This window comes from Oryzias melastigma, linkage group LG17 (genome assembly GCF_002922805.2).
Source record: "Oryzias melastigma strain HK-1 linkage group LG17, ASM292280v2, whole genome shotgun sequence".
In the NCBI taxonomy this organism is placed as follows: Eukaryota; Metazoa; Chordata; class Actinopteri; order Beloniformes; family Adrianichthyidae; genus Oryzias; species Oryzias melastigma.
Window position 1 is genome coordinate 9,311,791 of NC_050528.1, and position 17,079 is coordinate 9,328,869.

At 35.4% G+C, this 17,079-nt stretch overlaps 1 long non-coding RNA gene across 1 annotated transcript; it reads left to right on the forward strand.

The window, feature by feature from the left end:
• Positions 1–12,813: 12,813 nt before the first annotated feature.
• On the forward strand, positions 12,814–16,760 carry LOC112147804. The gene is made up of 3 exons (XR_002919537.2): positions 12,814–13,289; positions 15,461–15,505; positions 16,174–16,760. It is a non-coding gene; the product is annotated as an uncharacterized LOC112147804 (long non-coding RNA).
• Positions 16,761–17,079: the final 319 nt, after the last annotated feature.

Below are 17,079 nucleotides of genomic sequence, written 5' to 3' on the forward strand. Positions count from 1 at the left end.
CATTATATAAAAACTAGTCCACCTCACTTACTACCTTTGTCATGTCTGCAGAACATTGTTCCAAAAGTACTAAGGTTTGCAACTTTCCTAGTCAGGATTTGCTGATAATCATCCAAAACAACCTGCAAATACTCACATTTTAAGAAATTACATTAAAAATGTTTCCTATAATTCTGAGCCCTAAAACTTTAACATAACACTCCCCTCTTTTCGGGGAAGTTGGCGTATGTTTTGCAGTTTTGACATAGGGGTGAAATTACTCAAAGGACTTCTTTATTGACATTTAAAAGCTCCTCAAATGTTTTTTCACTTTCCAATTACATTGGTGGAGTTTATTTTTAGAAAGTTATTCTTAGAAATGCTTATGTACAGGCAGAACAAATATTTCTGGATATAATCATCTTTGTAAATTTAATATAACAATATTAAGGTTTAAGACGTGTAACTTAGTTCAGTGATTGATGACGCGAAGACAAACATGAAAAAATAATCATCATCAACTTGCAGGGTAACAAAGAAAAAGGGAGTTCATGGAAAAAAAACACTTATTTTAGTATAAAGTTTCAAGATCAAGTATTATATTATATATGTAATTAACTTAAATTAATTTGTATTAAATAATTAAAGAGTATTATGTTAATTTTCAGCAAATGATCTGTGTACATTTTATATTTTAACATTAGGGCAAGTTAAAAAAAAATGAATTTTGAATTTTTATTAAATAGACTTTAAAAATTGTTTTTTTATGTTTCTTTATTTGTTATTCTACAGGGTATATTGGATGTTGTCAGTTCAAAGTTAAAAAGAAAGATTTTAAAAACACATAAACATACATAAATATGCAGCAGAAGCCTAACCTATTTCATGTTATTTTTACGTTTTTTGGTCATTTTTAGATTTATTTTATTTATTTATTTATTTATTCCAAAAAATTCACAAAAAACCCAACACACTTGGGAAGCTTTGCAGCAATGGACAAGTCCAAACCACACATAAAAGGGGGCATGGAAGCAACTAACATTTTAACCACATAAAAAAAAATAAAAATAAGAAAAATAACGACCACAAAATGTAAATATCCAGTAGACACCAAATATTTTAAACAAAATTCTGTACGACTAAAATAAATTGTTTCTCCGCAGTGGTTCAATTATAATGGATATGTGTTTTAAAAACATTTTTCTATTTCAATACTTAAAATAAAATACCAAGAAACATTTATCCTAACACCTAATTAGTGATTGATCAACCACAGTGCATATTTCCTTAAATAAACACAACTTTTTCAAAAAATTCCAAACATTTAAATTTTTTTTTTCTTAAATATATGTTGTAAAATATTCAACAATCCTGAAACGGTTGCATTTGTTTAACAAATAAAATGTACTTTTAATGGTTTTCTGGTTCATGTCTTCTAATAATAAAGTTTCCCCAAAAGTTTTGCCATTATTTTTGAAATATCTGGTAAAAAATTATGCTTGCTGTTTCTTGTCATCCTGGATATTTTACATTTTTCTACAGCTTCTTGTTTTGTTAATTCAACCCAGAGGAGTGCTGTGCTGTGATTAGTTGTCAGGGTTGATTTCAGTCGGGTTTGACAGCAGTGGAGCTTCGTGAATGGAGTTTTTTTTTAAACACAGTGTCAGGGAAAAAAAAAAGTAAAAAAATATGCCATTTAGGTGAATCATTTGAATTGTAAAATTGTTCTTATCACCAAGTATTTCCGATAACTGATTCAAATTTGACTAAATATGAGTTTTTGTGAGTTCTTATAGCTCCAAAACTTTAAAAACATCCTCTTTCAGCGGTAAAATAATCTCAAAAGGAGTGTCAAAAGCGACCCTACTTTGCTTCTGTGGCAGCAGGATTCAAAATCAGCATGTGCTGCTAAAGCGGTAAACCTAAGATGCTGACTTATCAGCGCGTGCACCTGTTCGATCATATAGATCCAACCTCTTTCTGACAATTTAAAGGGCGACGCTGCAGCTCTCCTGGACACGACAGTCGTCTGAAAAAGCAGCTCAATAAACCAGCTAAAAATCTGAGAGTCGTTTAAATTGTCAGACGATTAATGAAGAAATGGATTGGTTGATGAATCAATAATCAAAATAATGAGTCCTAATAAGAATAATAACTTGATCCTGTGCCATTAAAACTTGAAAAATCTCAGTCATTAGAGTGCAGTGGTGTGCCTCAAAGGCTGGTCTGTGCCTTCTTTCAGCGGCTGGACAGAAATCGATCAGTCAGTTTTCTCATTACGCGCTGAATAGGGCGGTAGGCTAGTAATTGTCACGAGGGGCAGGGTGAGGTTGAGGGTAGTGGTGGTGATAATGTCTGACACTCAGGAGTTGCAAGACGGCTCAGCACAGCCCTGAAATGGCAGTCCGCAGTCCAACAGCCATTCCGCTTTATCTTATTCCTGCTTAGCAAGATCATAAAGCTGAGGGGGGGGGTCGTTTCCGCCTTGTAGATCTTACAGATGGTGGTGCTTCGGCTTTTAAATGTGCAGAGTAAAATAAGGAAAAGCTCTCATAAGATCCTGATCAACTTCTTCATATTTTCTCACTCCATCACTCCGCTCCCGAACAATAAATAGAAATCCACACTTTCCTGTGTACGTCTTCCCACGCCGTCTTCTTAGTTCTTATTTAAAAATCAAAGCGGCATTGATTAGTGTGAAATACGATCTAAAGAGCTCATTCTTTTCACTTTAAATTCAAATTTATTCCACTATAAGCCAATAAACAGAAATGACCTCACTGCTGAGATCCTGTTGGGAACGTAGACTCTGAACAGAATAAATAAGACCTTGTTTATGACTCCAACGGCTGTATTTCAGATAAAGCAGAATTCACCGCCTTAATGAAAGACTGTGCTGGTGGTGGTGGGGATCATCTGACACGGCACATTTTACCTCCATGAAAACCAAAGATTTTAAAATCAAGATTAAAAAAAAGAGGAAAGGATCTGATTATAATTGCAAATGAATTTCGATGTAAAACTCTTTCTATTAATAGGACATGTTTTTCTCCAGAAGTTGTTTTTCAGAGACGCAAAAATTAATTCAAATATTCCCAACTGAAATGCCGAACTAGTTGAGTTCTGCTGATGAGCGGTGTGCGCCATCATCCACTGAAGCTGCTCCAACAAACGCATCAAAATGATTATACAACCAGAGGAGAGTTTTGGATGCTGTTCAATAAAGATGAACGAGCTCGGAAATATCTTTTTTGAAGTGTTTAAAATATTCATCCAAAGACGTTAAAAGAAAAGAAAAAGTAAAAGAAGATAAAGAATTACATTACACATGTACATATAAATGCAGTTCATACATGTGTGCATAGTGTTAATCATAAATAAACATATTAGCACTTTTCAATAAAGCACATCGAGGTTATTAAATATCACGTTTGTTGAAAAAGATTTTAGTTATTATAGAAGTAGTCTAGTGGTTTGTAAAAAAACTATTTTAAGACACATTACAATCCATAAGAGATAATGAGCTGTTTTTTTAATTTAAATATCAATAATTGAAAAATGTATATGATGAAACACATGTCAAAGTCAAGGCCCGGGGGCCGGATCCGGCCCTCCAGGTAAATATAACTGGCTCCCCAGATCATTTTATTTTATTGTCATTAATGTTATGGTGTAGTTATTTTAAACTTGTATAATTTTGACAAAATATATTTTATGGAGGGTAAAATATTGAAAGTTACTTAAAGTTTAAGTTGATTTTTTCTGGAATATCCCTGCATTTTTATTATTCATATTTATGTTAAAAAGTTACAGATTTAAAGTTTTAAAAACTTGTCATTCTGCTGGATTTTTGGACTATTTTTGGCATTTACTAAGATTTTTTAGGGTATTTTTGAGTTAAGCTAACATTTCAGCTACATGCTAACTGTTTTAGCTAATTTAGACTTTTTTCAGATTTTTTTTTCTAAGCTATTTTGAAGTTTGGCTATTTTTGAAGCTACATGCTAGCTGTTTTGGCTAATTTAGACTTTTTTTGGCTGTTTTGAAGTTCAGCTAATATTTCAGCTACAAGCTAGCTGTTTTTGCTAATTTAGGCTTTTTTCAGATTTTTTTAGGCTAGTTTGAAGCTTAGCTATTTTTTAAGCTACATGCTAGCTGTTTTGGCTAATTTAGGTTTTTTTCAGATTTTTTTTCTAAGCTATTTTGAAGTTTAGCTATTTTTTAAGCTACATGCTAGCTGTTTTGGCTAATTTAGGCTTTTTCAGATTTTTTTTCTAAGCTATTTTGAAGTTTGGCTATTTTTTAAGCTACATGCTATCTGTTTTGGCTAATTTAGACTTTTTCTTTTGTTTTTTTTTGGCTGTTTTGAATTTCAGCTAATATTTCAGCAACATGCTAGCTGTTTTGGATAACATATATTTTTTTAGGCTAATTTGGCATCTAGCTAACATTCTAGCTGGCTATCAGCTTCCGCGTTTTTAGCATTCACACTAGCATCGCTGGTAATGCTACATATCTGGTTCTAAAGTTTCAACACCCCTGTGATAAGGGATTATTTTACCACTGAAAGATGGTATAAATAAAGTTTTTGGAGCTATAGGAATTCACAATAACTTTTAAAAAAAAGTAACAAGAAGAGCTAAACCTGAAGCTAATGCAAATGTTATGCCCACCTCAGTCAATTTTGTCATAAAAAAAACCCAAAACATTTCAAATCACTTAATAGGCATAGGATTGATCATGTGAAAGTGTTTCATCCACCTAAGTGGTTCACAAATTAGAGCATTCAATAAATGTCATGTTTTTTCCAAGTAAAAATATTTCTTGCCTAAATACTTATCATTTTGATTTTTTACATTAATGATGTCTAAAATTGGACCAGTAATAAAGTTATTTCCCCCTAGGTGAGGATTAAAAAAATAAATAATAATCCATGAAAAAGATCCATGTTATTGTTCGCCTTTTGTCCCAAAAAGTCCACCTCTGGTAGAGAACACAACACATTTGCAAGATCTCAATGTACAGCTATTAAAACACGATTTATTTTCACTGTTTGATGTGAGTTAGAGCGTTCCATTAAATATCGTCTAATGATAATAGCCTTATTTAAGGTTGTTGATTTCAGGGAAATTTTTTTAAATTTAATTTAGTGTTTATTGAATTTGGTTTGTGAAATTCTTTCTCTCTTTTTTATGTTTTAATCAAATAAAAAATAATCAAATGTGAAATTTTATTTTAGTATGTTTTTTTTAATCAATGCATTCTATTATTTCTGCAACGAGTTTGGAAAATCTGCGTACCTTTTTTTCATCTTGTATTGTCCACAGTCTATGCTTGAAATAAACCAGATCAACCAATCGATCAATTGTTTTAATTTATCAAGTGAGAATTAAAAACTTTCGGTTTCATTTCAAAATAAAAACAGGAAGGAGAAAATAGAACCAGAATAGGTAAGATAGTGGTTTGATTAAAAAAATAAAACATGTTCAGAAACCCTCTTTAAAATTAAAAAAATAAATGCATTAAATGTCAGACTCTTAGAAGCAGGTTATTAATTTATGTTATGAATTTAAAAGTTAAATGTAAAGGTTGTTCCGCTGCAGCTTTGCACTGTTTTCCTTTTCATTTAGCATCAAAAACTAACTAAATTTGTCTAATTGATATATTCAAAATGTGATTTATACACAAATAAAAGCATAAAAAATTGCACCATAACCAATAACAAAAATAAACAAATCACTGAATATGATTTGTCATTTTTAAAAACTACCCTTTTGGGGCGTTTATTTGTTCATCCAAGAACGTTCTGCCTCCGTTTCTATTCTTGTGCTTTTATTTATGGTAAATTGTGACACTTGACGCTCCGTGAGATGCTCTGCAGTCCACGCTCTCCGCTCTGGATCCAGGTCAAACTGCTCCTCCCAGAGAGAGCCGCGGGTCAGAGCAGGGTAAGTTATGTATGAGGTAGGAACACACCGGGGGAGAAAGCAGCAGCTGCCTGGCACATCTCTCCAGGAAGTAACCTTGATGAAAAATTCAGTTGTTTGCAGCTCCTGGCGTCCCTCAGGCATGAATAAAGTGAGACCCAGACAGAGAGAAAAGACCTGGGCTAAGCTTGAAAGTACTCTCGCACTGCTGAGGTGCACACATGCGGGCCGGCATTAGGAGACGGCCACAAATTAAACTTTAATTATGCCTCAAATAGATTCAACAATGGGAAGCGAGTCAGCATTTCCAAGCCCTTGACCATCCTCCTTGGAGCTGCTTCCAAACGAAGTTTGGGTTTCTCAGCACCTCGAGTCGACTTCAAAGCAGGAAAATCTTCAAAACTCAGCGGGAGCGCACCTGCCTGAGTGGGATACGTCAATCAGCGTATTAAAAGGGCTGCTTATGCAGAGGGGTAATTTTTCAGGATTGTTTTTAATGCATCCTCTCATGTTTGGAATAAATATGATCTAAAACCTTATTTGCACAAGCATACCGCGGGCTAACAAATACTCAAAAACATGAAAGATTCCATAAATATGTCACATTTATGCAAAGGGGTTTAGAAACTTTCCAGCTGCACCTCTGCGGATCTTGTTTTTGTTGGGGAGCCAGATGTGTCTGAGCAGCTGAGGCTGGGTCAGGGTGGAGGATGACTGATATGAAGGGGTTGACCTGTCACATAGCATTTGACTTACTATCCTTGGAAGAGGATAAAAGGAGAGGCAAATGTCGAGTGATACAAGTGACGCTTCCTCAAACACACATATCTGCACACAGAGGGACGGGGAGATGAATGGTTTATAATAAAAACCCAAGGCCCAGCGGCCATTCTGTGCAAATAAAAAACAGTAAGCTTAACGTTTTTATGGAAATAATAGTGAGTCTAAGCAAAAGGATTTTCACGAGTGCTTTAGCTGTAGGGGCCATGTAAGCCCTTGGACCTCTGGAGGAGCGTGGGTGGTGCCTGGTGGGGGGAGATGTGACGGACGGCAGAGCCTCGCAGCCTGCTATCTGCTCTGTGAATTTTCCCAGACTCATTTGCATTCATAAAGAGCGTACTCCTTGTCACAGAGTGTTTTCCTTTTTAGACTGCCTCTACAAAATCCCGCGTGGCTCTCGGTGGGAGTGAGCCTGGAAAATCCTACTGTCAAAGACGACAAGATGAATGAATACCTGTGTCAGACGTGCGCGGCTTCAACGATGACAGATGTAGGAGTGCTGTCCTTCTGTCGATCCGCGGGCTTCATTTTAGAATAAATAAATCTGAATCTCACCACACCCATAATTACAAGTGTTGCTTTATTTGACAGCTCTCTATGTTTGTTGATGGGAATGTGTCTGCTGATGTGCGTTTGGTGGGTGGTGGCACTGACCAGGAGACAGCTTGATTTAATTCAGTGGAGGCGTGATTGCAGTTTAGTGCAGAGGTTTCCAATTTTGGCTTTTCATTCTTGTTTGTTTAATCAAGCACCAATTTACACCTGAAAAAAGCAGGTGAATGCAAACGTGGAATTAGAGGTAAGCCGCGCAGAACTTTGTTGACATCTCTAAAAAACTCTAAATCCTTTTTACCAATTAAGTTCACTGTTCTGTGTGTGACTCGGATCAGCAAAATACAACAACATTTGTGTCTGTTTAGCTCTGCATCACAGTAAAACTGGAGCAGCTTAAGTGTTTTTTTTAGGAAAAAGTAAAAACTAAAATTAACTCTTTGACAGGTAATCTTTTAAAAGATTTTAACAGTTTTCTCAAACAATAGGATAACTAAAGTACTTTAATTTCTGATACTTTTATGTACCAAACAAATACAATTTTGTACAATAAAGCAAAAAAAAATGCAGGAATTTTCAGCGGGAAAAAATAAAATCTTCAACAAATATGCTGTTAATAAAGAAGTTTAGCATCAATCCTTTCAATTTCAACATAAAGTCCCCCTATGACATTTTTTTAATAATGATAATTTAGTTTTTAATCTAAATAACAACCTAAATGTCTTAAAAAGTCATTTTTCATGTTGATCTGAAGCCTCTGTTTCCAAAATCTCCTCTGAGGGGATGTGGCTTTTGGAGCTCCGCCCCTGATCCCCCACCTGACGGATTATGATAGCTCTGTGTCTCACTACTGGCGTAAATTTTGCACCATAAAAACGTCATTGATTGGAAAATAAAAAAAAGTAAAAGAAAATTTAAAAACATACATGTATGTATTTATAAATACATACACATGTACATACAGTGTAAATATTCAACGTAAATATTCAAAATATTCAATATAAAACGGTACTTACTCTTAAGAAATAGACATATTAGCACTTCTGCATACAGCACAAAACACATTGAGTCTATTAAATATTATGTTTGTCAAAAGGAGTTTAATTAGTTATAGGAAAAGGAGTGGGAGGAAGAAGATGACAATGTTTAGTGAGAAACAAAAGAAGTGATGTGCAGAAGTATTTCTTATAATTTATCCAATAAACATCCAGAATCTCAGGTTTCAATCCAAAAAATAATAAAAATAAAAGCAGAGTAATATGCATTTTGGTTCCAATTTCGGAAAAAAAAAGTTCAGAAACTTACTAAAATTTTAGTGTAAAAAATTATAAATAATTTAGAGCACATGTGTCAAAGTCAAGGCTTGGCAATTCTATCCGGCCCTCCAGATCATTTTATTTTATTGTTATTTATGCCCCAACGTTATCTTGTGCTTATTTCTGATTTGCATAATTTTGACTAAATACATTTTTATGGAGAGTAAAATATTGAAATTTATTTAAGGTTTAAGCTGATTTATTCTGGAAATATATTACTACATTTTTATTATTCATAATTATGTTAAAAATTACTGTTATAAAGTTTTAAAAATTTGCATTCTGTTAGCTTTTTGAACTATTTTGGCATTTACCAAGATTTTTAAGGCTGGAATTTAGCTAAGATTTCAGCTACATGCTAGGTGTTTTGCCTAATTTTTATTTATTTATTTCGTTTTTTAAGCTATTTTGGAGCTAGGCTAATATTTACACACTAGCTGTTTTGGCTAATTTGGCATTTAGCTAATATTTTAGCTAGCGATTTCAGCAATCGACTTCAGCTTTTTTTAGCAATCAGCTTTAGTATTTTTAGCTATTAATTTTAGCATCTTCAGCTATCAGCACTAGCATCTTCAGCGTCCAAATTCATCTTACAGCATTCACACTAGCATTATTGCAGGTAATGCTATATATCTAGTTCATAATTATGCTAAAAAGTTACAGTTTTAAAAATTAAAAAAATGTAGTTTCAGATTGTTCCATAAATATTAATCCTGTTCAGCCCGCGACCTAAAGGGTTTTTTGGATTTTGGCCCCTTGTGTGATTGAGTTTGACACCCTTAACTTAGACTATAAGAGACAAGTTGTTAGTTCAAGTAAAAAAAAATGAAAATTACTTTTTAAAAACTGCACTGAAGGTTGTTTCGCTGCAGCTTTGCAACAAACACTGCACTTCTTGTTCTTTATGCACCACAACTGGAGCTAATTTGAGCCGATCGATATCTCAAAAATGTGGTTTATGGATAAATAAGAACATAAAAGTTGCACTAAAACCAACAAATGAATGTATTTTGTTTGGTTTTGCTACCGGATGAATCAATTTAGAAGAAAAAAAATCACTGGATAGGCTGCAGTTCCTAGAGGAGACCTTGATTTCTCATATTTTTTTCTTTTTACATAACAATAAAAATGGCTTTAAATAGCTTATTGTTTTTCCCACAAAAACAGCGGAAAACAACAGAGCGAGCTGAATGTGAGCTACACAGATTCCCTAAACCTCAAAGAACACGGTGCAAGAGGAGGATGATAAAAAAGGAGAACATCTGGTGAGCCGAGCACAGTGCCAGGACAAGACAAAGCCATGTGTCTGGCAAATGCATACCTACACAAACACACACACACCTCGACACAAAGACGGCCAAACATTCACTCATGCATGCATGCTCGCTCGAAGCAGCCTGCCCCCGAAACTTGCAAACAAGTTAAAAAAAAAACCCTCTCCATACTTGTACAAATCTATGCACAGCTTTTGTGCACAGCAGGGTGCAGCAGAGAAAAAGCCCAAGAAGAATGTGAGTCCAGTGTTCAAACAAGACTAATCTGCATACTCCCGAGCTTAGAAGTGAATATGCATGAAAGTATAAAACGATATGCCTTGAAGCAGACCACCCGCTCTATTCGGATTACTGTACCCACCTCCGAGCCTTTTATCCTCCTCCTGGCATGCAATCAAGCTGATTTAGTGCGCGCTTGCTGATGGTTTCACACAACAAATTGGACTTACAAGATGATAACCTGTTGAAAGGAGAAGACAAACACTGCCACCAAAGCAAGAAAAAGGGTAATTTATGCATGCAGTTTCAGTAAAATATGCACAAAAACCATCCTAGGAGGTGTTTTTGGTCATACATTTGTGTCTCATCAAGTTAGCTGTAACAAGATTTAACAACTGCAGACAGAGAGGCAAAACAGAGAAAATTAATATTTGGAACAAGTGCACAGTACTAGACACAGAACTTAGATGGCCCATCAAATATTGAAGAAATGTCTGCTGGAATTCACATTTCAGACAGACTTCCTGTAAGACTGTCCTTGCCAATGAATGAATATTTCATTTTGGAAATAAAGTGGCCCTGAAAGGCACCATTACCACGCCCTAATGTCAGGGAAAAAACATTCTTCACATTTAGCTGAAAGTTAGGCTGAAATGATAGGAGGCGTCCATGCATAACACAGTCTGATATGGTAATGTATTGGCATCACATTAGCATGACTGTATTTGACTGCGCATCAGTGTGGGTGTGTAGGTTTTCCCAAATGACTAAAAAGGAGAAACGGAAGAACTCGGAGCATGCGGGTTTTCAATTCATCATTTCGCTCAATTTGCCAAGCAGAACAAAAGTCAGAAATGTTTAAAAACTCGCCTCTCCGCCAGTCGGTGCATTTACATGCAGAGCAGTAATGCCTTTAAGCACTAATCTAATTTTTGATAATAAAGGTAGGGAGTCCAGGCAGAGATGATATGATCAGTGCCATTACTTTGTCTGTCTTAACTGCTGCTTGGTAAAATAGCCACAAACTAAAATCTAGTGTGCAGATGCAAGAAGAACAGACACTGATGTTGATGGAATTGTGAGGAAATTGGAAGACAAATTGTTTTCGTCTTTTTCCTTTTTTGTTCACAGAAATGTTCTAGTGGGCTGGATGGTGGGACAGTGGTTCGCGCTCTTGTCTCACAGCAAGAAGGCCCCCTGCTCAAATACCGGGAGGGGGACCTTAAACAGAATCACCAATGAGGGACCTTTCTGTGTGGAGTTTGCATGTTCTTCCTCCCACCATCCAAAAACATGCTTCATAGGTGAAGGGGTTACGCTAAGTCAGGGGTGTCAAACACCTCAGGTCACAGGATAAACATTTATTGAAAACACTGAAACTAAAATTTTAAACCTTTAAAACTGTAACTTTTTAACATAATTATGAACTAGATATATAGCATCACCGGTGATAATGCTAGTGTGAATGTTGTAAGGATGATTTTGGCCGCTGAAGATGCTAGTCCTGATAGCTGAAAACACTGAAGCTGATAGCCAGCTATAATATTAGTTGAAGGCCAAATTAGCCAAAAAAAAAATAAATAAATAAGAAAAAGAAAAAGAAAAACTTAGGTTAGCCAAAACAGCTAGCATGCAGCTGAAATATAAGCGAAACTTCAAAACAGCCTAAAAAACGTAAAACGAAATTAGCCAATTTAGCATTATGCTACCTGTATTTAGCTAATTTAGACATATTTCCAGTTTTTTCTGCAAAATTTGAGTTATGCTAGGTGTTTTTGGCTCATAATGACACATTTCCTGTTTTTGGCTAATTTGGAGTTAAGCTAACAATTTATTATGCTAGCTGTTTTCTACTAATTTAGACATTTTGTCAGTTATTTCGGGCAAATTTTGAGTTGAGCAAATATTTTAGCATTATGCTAGCTGTTTTTGACTAATTTAGACACATTTCCTGTTTTGGCTAATATGGAGTTAAGCTAACATTTTAGCATTATGCTAGCTGTTTTTGACTAATTTAGACATTTTTCCATTTTTTTCATCAAAATTTGTGTTGTTATAATATTTTAACATTATCCTAACTGTTTTTGGCTTGTTAATGTTTTCTGTTTTTAGCTAATTTGGAGTCAAACTAATATTTTAGCATTATGCTAGCAGTTTTTTTTTAACTAATTTAGACATTTTTCAGATATTTTGAGGAAATTTTGAGTTGAGAAAATATTTTAGCATTATGCTAGCGGTTTTTGGCAAATTTAGACATGTTTCCTGTTTTTAGCTATTTTGAAGTTAAACTAGCATTTTAGCATTATGCTGGCTATCTTTTGGTAAATTTTAACATTTTTTCAGTTTTTGGGGGCAAAATTTGAGTTAAGCTAATATTTTGACATTATGCTAGCCGTTTTTGGCTTATTAACGTTTCCTGTTTTTTTTTATATATATATATATATATAGCTGATTTGGAGTTAAACTAACGTTTAAGCATAATGCTAGCTGTTTTCAACTGGTTTAGACATTTTTTGTTATTTTGGGCAAATTTTGAGTTGAGAAAATATTTTAGCATTATGCTAGCTGTTTTTGGCTAATTTCGACATGTTTCCTGTTTTTAGCTACTTTGGAGTCAAACTAATATTCTAGCATTATGCTAGCTTTTTTCAACTTATTTAAACAGTTTTTTTCTTTTTTTGGGGGCAAAATTGGAGTTAAGCTAATATTTTAACATTATGCTAGCTGTTTTTGGTTAATCTATACTTGTTTCCAGTTTTGTTTTTTTTGGCTAAATTAGAGTTAAGCTAACAATTTAGCATTATGTTAGCTGCTTTTAGCTAATGTAGGCATGTTTCCAGTTTTTCAGCTAATTTGGCATTTAGCTAATATTTTAGCAAGCTTTCACCTTCAACATTGTCAGCTAACTCCTCTGGTGTCTTTAGCGACCACATTCAGCTTACAGCATTCACAATTGCATTATTTCAGGTAATACAAAATATGTAGTTCTCTGCATCGTTTTGATCTCATAATTAACTTTTAAAAAATATTAGCCATAAACTTTGTTGTTAGAAGCAGGTTTTATATGTCAGTTTACTAGTTTTTCCTAATTTAATTAGTTTATTCCTTTAACTTTTACTTTAGAAACAACTGGGATAGTGGTTGTAAAACTACAGGAAACTGCAGAGAAGGTGAGTCGAAAGGTGGACCCACATAAGATTGAACTCTATGGGTTAGGAATAGGATGGCTCTTCAGTTCATATGTGAGTCAAGGCAGGGAAGCCAATACTTTTGATAATGTAGTGTAACTTCATTAACAAAACAAAGGGAGTTGGAAAAAAAATCTCTGAGGTCTGGCAAATTAACCTTACCAGACTGAGCTTTTGACCAAACATGGCAAAAAAAAATCTGGTTTAAATATTTGAGGGGTAATCTGGAAGTATGTTCAGCAAATAAGATCTACGGCTTCATGTATTTTCTGTCAGAATAATGCAGCAGAAACATCAATTACTGAAAAAACAATACTGGAGAATCTATCTGGCAGGAAATTATTTCTTATCCTTTAACAAAGTGTGAATCCGACAGATGTGCACAGTGATGATAAAGGTGGGAGATGCTCCAACAGAATAATGCAACAAGTAGATTAGACTCTTCCCTGGAATGAGGATGCAGAGCAGACTGGATGGTGCTAATTTTAAGTGTTTTTGGATGCGTGAAACATTATCACCACTTTAAAAAAGATTATTTATCTGTACATAAAACGGATGCTGAGAAAAAAAATATTTTAAACAGCCATAAATCACAGAAGCGCAACATTTTTTCCAAACTTAGAAGCATTAGAATGTATATTTGTGTATAAAAGTATCACATCGTGGCAATTTATATCATTTTAAATTAAAAGCATAAGAAAACATGACCATTAATGCCATTATTAGTTAATATATCTGTTATAAAACTGCTGAGAATAGCATTTACTTTATAAAAATTAAAAATAGACCCACAAGACACATCATCTATGACATCATCCTGAGGTAAGATGGACACAATAATCAAAGTTTGCTACGCCCATCTCAGTAAGATGTTAAATAGGGCTGATGGGATCTGTATGTTGACATGTTTATTTATATAGGGATTTTTTGTTTAAAAATCTTTAAATAAAAATACAAAAAAAATATTAAAGTGAAAATCTAAAGAAAGTTAAAAAGAATTTAATTTAAAGTGAGCTCAAAGTATCTGTGCGGATATAACTTTTGATTAAAAACTAATCAAATGCAGCTGAGAACAGATGGATTTTTAATCAAAACAAGCATTTTAGCTAAAGTTTTCTGGGAGTCTACTCCAGATTTGTGAACCATAGAAATGTGACCCAAACTTAGGAAAATACAATACGTATTTGTATTTGTGTATATATCTGTTAATGAATATGTATTTTGTTAAATATTGCATTTGTGGCATATTTGTCAACTTGATGCTAAGTTTTGTTTCTAGATATGTTATAACTTTTTTGTTGTTGTTTTATGGAAAGCATGATTCTTCAGCCCATTTCCTTTTGGTTAATGTAAATTATTGCTTAAAAGTTGTAAAAATGTTACGTTTGAAGAACCAAAAAAACTTCAAACTTTGTAACAATTCCACCACGTTTGGTGCTTCTTCTTCTTCTTCTGTATTGCTGTCAGTAGCAGACACACCTAAAGTGTTTTCTAGCATTTGTTGCTATTTTCTTTAATATCTTATAGGTCACACCTGAGTATAAGTCGCACCTGAGTATAAGTCGCATCCGAGTATAAATAACACCTGAGTATAAGTAACACCTGAGTATAAGTCACACCCGAGTATAAGTCGCACCTGAGTATAAGTCACACCTGAGTATAAGTCACACCCGAGTATAAGTCACACCCGAGTATAAGTCGCACCTGAGTATAAGTCGCACCTGAGTATAAGTCGCACCCGAGTATAAGTCACACCCGAGTATAAGTCACACCTGAGTATAAGTCACACCTGAGTATAAGTCGCACCTGAGTATAAGTCGCACCCGAGTATAAGTCACACCCGAGTATAAGTCACACCTGAGTATGAGTCGCACCTGAGTATAAGTCGCACCTCCGGCCAAACTATGCAAAAACTTATACTCGAAAAAATACTGTAAGCAATAGGCATTAAATAAACAAGGGTGTATTCAAATTTGGTTAGTCTACTCTAAAGGGAACCAGAAGTCGTTTTCCACAATAATCCAGAACATATTTTCCATCTGAATACACCCAAGTGGACCCAAGTCTGGGACTATGAACCGCTCTCAGACCCACTGTCAAGGTGGTCTCGGTTCGTTTCCAATCAGACTGAACTTTGATTTCCTCAGTCTGAAAAGGCTCTGTGCTCGGAGTGGAATAGTATCATGATACCAATGGCTTCTCACAGTTTTCCTCATCCTCCACAGCCTTCCGCCTCTTCAGTAACTGCCTCTGCTGGACCAACGCAACACGTAAGACGAATGCTATTTGATATGGACGTTCAAAACTGGTCACCGACATATAAAGTTTGATAAGTGAACTATCCTGATAAGGATTACAAAGGCTAGGACTTCCATTATTCTGTCTCTCGTTGCCCTTGAAATTCCTAGCCAATGACTGAAAAGATCTTTAGTTTTGTTTACAAGCTTCACCAATGTCCGGTTGGTGGTAGTCTGCCAGCAGACCAAACACGAGGATTAGGACTCAATCCGGACCAAAGTACGCAGACTTGGTCTGGACCGATGGACTTTTCCAGTCTGAATACTTGAAAACCCACCAGTAAGCTATTGTTTTTGAGTAAAGACAGACTTCATAACATGGGAATAGGTCATTGTTTTATTCTGTTACCAGTCTTTATTGGTCTTTTGAGGAACTGCAACAGTGGCCACTTCTGAAAACATGCATACTGAGAAAGTGGAGAGTGGATTTATTTAACAACATTACTGAAACGGTTTGATATAAATATGCAAAATAAAGATTTTTAGTCATTAATCCTCCAACAGGACTCCTTAAATCTGTTATTTAAGAATATTGAGTCAAAAAAGACATTGGCGCAATGAAGAACACCAGTAAATAACAGTTTCTTTTAACACTCACCGCCCACATTAAAACTGTTGCATTTGAAGCTTGATTTTTTTAGCAGAAACAAAGAGCTGACTGCACTGCAATAACCTGAAACCTGCAGAGAATTCAGTCCAATCAAGCAACTCCTCCAGGATGCCCTAAACAAGCAGAGAATCACCCCCCACACGAGACCTGAAACCCGGAAAGAGAAGCCCTCGGAGATCTAATATCCCTTCCTAAGAGCTGGAGAGTGAAAGCTTTGGGGCAGCAGTCAAACTGTGTTTGTGGCTTATTTGTTTTTGCTTAATAAACTTGGAGATGGGAACTTTTGTTTTCATGAAATTTTTCACTTTTTACATTTTTTTTCCCCTCTAAATTTGTCAGTAATTGATGCAAACGTCATATGAGGTGCAGTGTTTACCAGGACAAGCAAGAGTTTCATCACCCATTAGTAGCAGCACTTGCACAATGACTGGCTCCCCGTCTAAATGTATTTTTACCGCCACAGAAACAAAGACAAAAGGGGGTTCGGAGCAACCGACAGAGATGTCCGCGGAGTGGAAATAGTTAAAGCCATAAAGACATACAGTATCTCAGCCCTGACCCCATGCCCTCCTAGGTATCCCCCTGCGCAGAATTCTTATTCCCTACCAAACTGACAAAGTGTTTTTAATCTTTTCTTTCTCTCTCTCTTGGAGATTGGGGAAACAAAAATCAATAGCTCCTGGCAGGCGATCTAGCAGGCTGGTGAATTACAGGGTGTACGCTGCAACTAGAGCGCTGCATCACAGGGACCTTGGAGTGAGAGACCTTGGGAGAGGCATCAGAGACAGAGGGGTTGCAGGGTCACTGTGGGTGCACAGTCTGAAGAGAGGGGTATTTACTGCCTCCACCAGCCCGCTGTTATGAAAAATAACTGAGAGAGACGGCAGGAACGAGATGGTGGGAGACAGACAGAGAGATGAGATACAAAGAGGAGGCA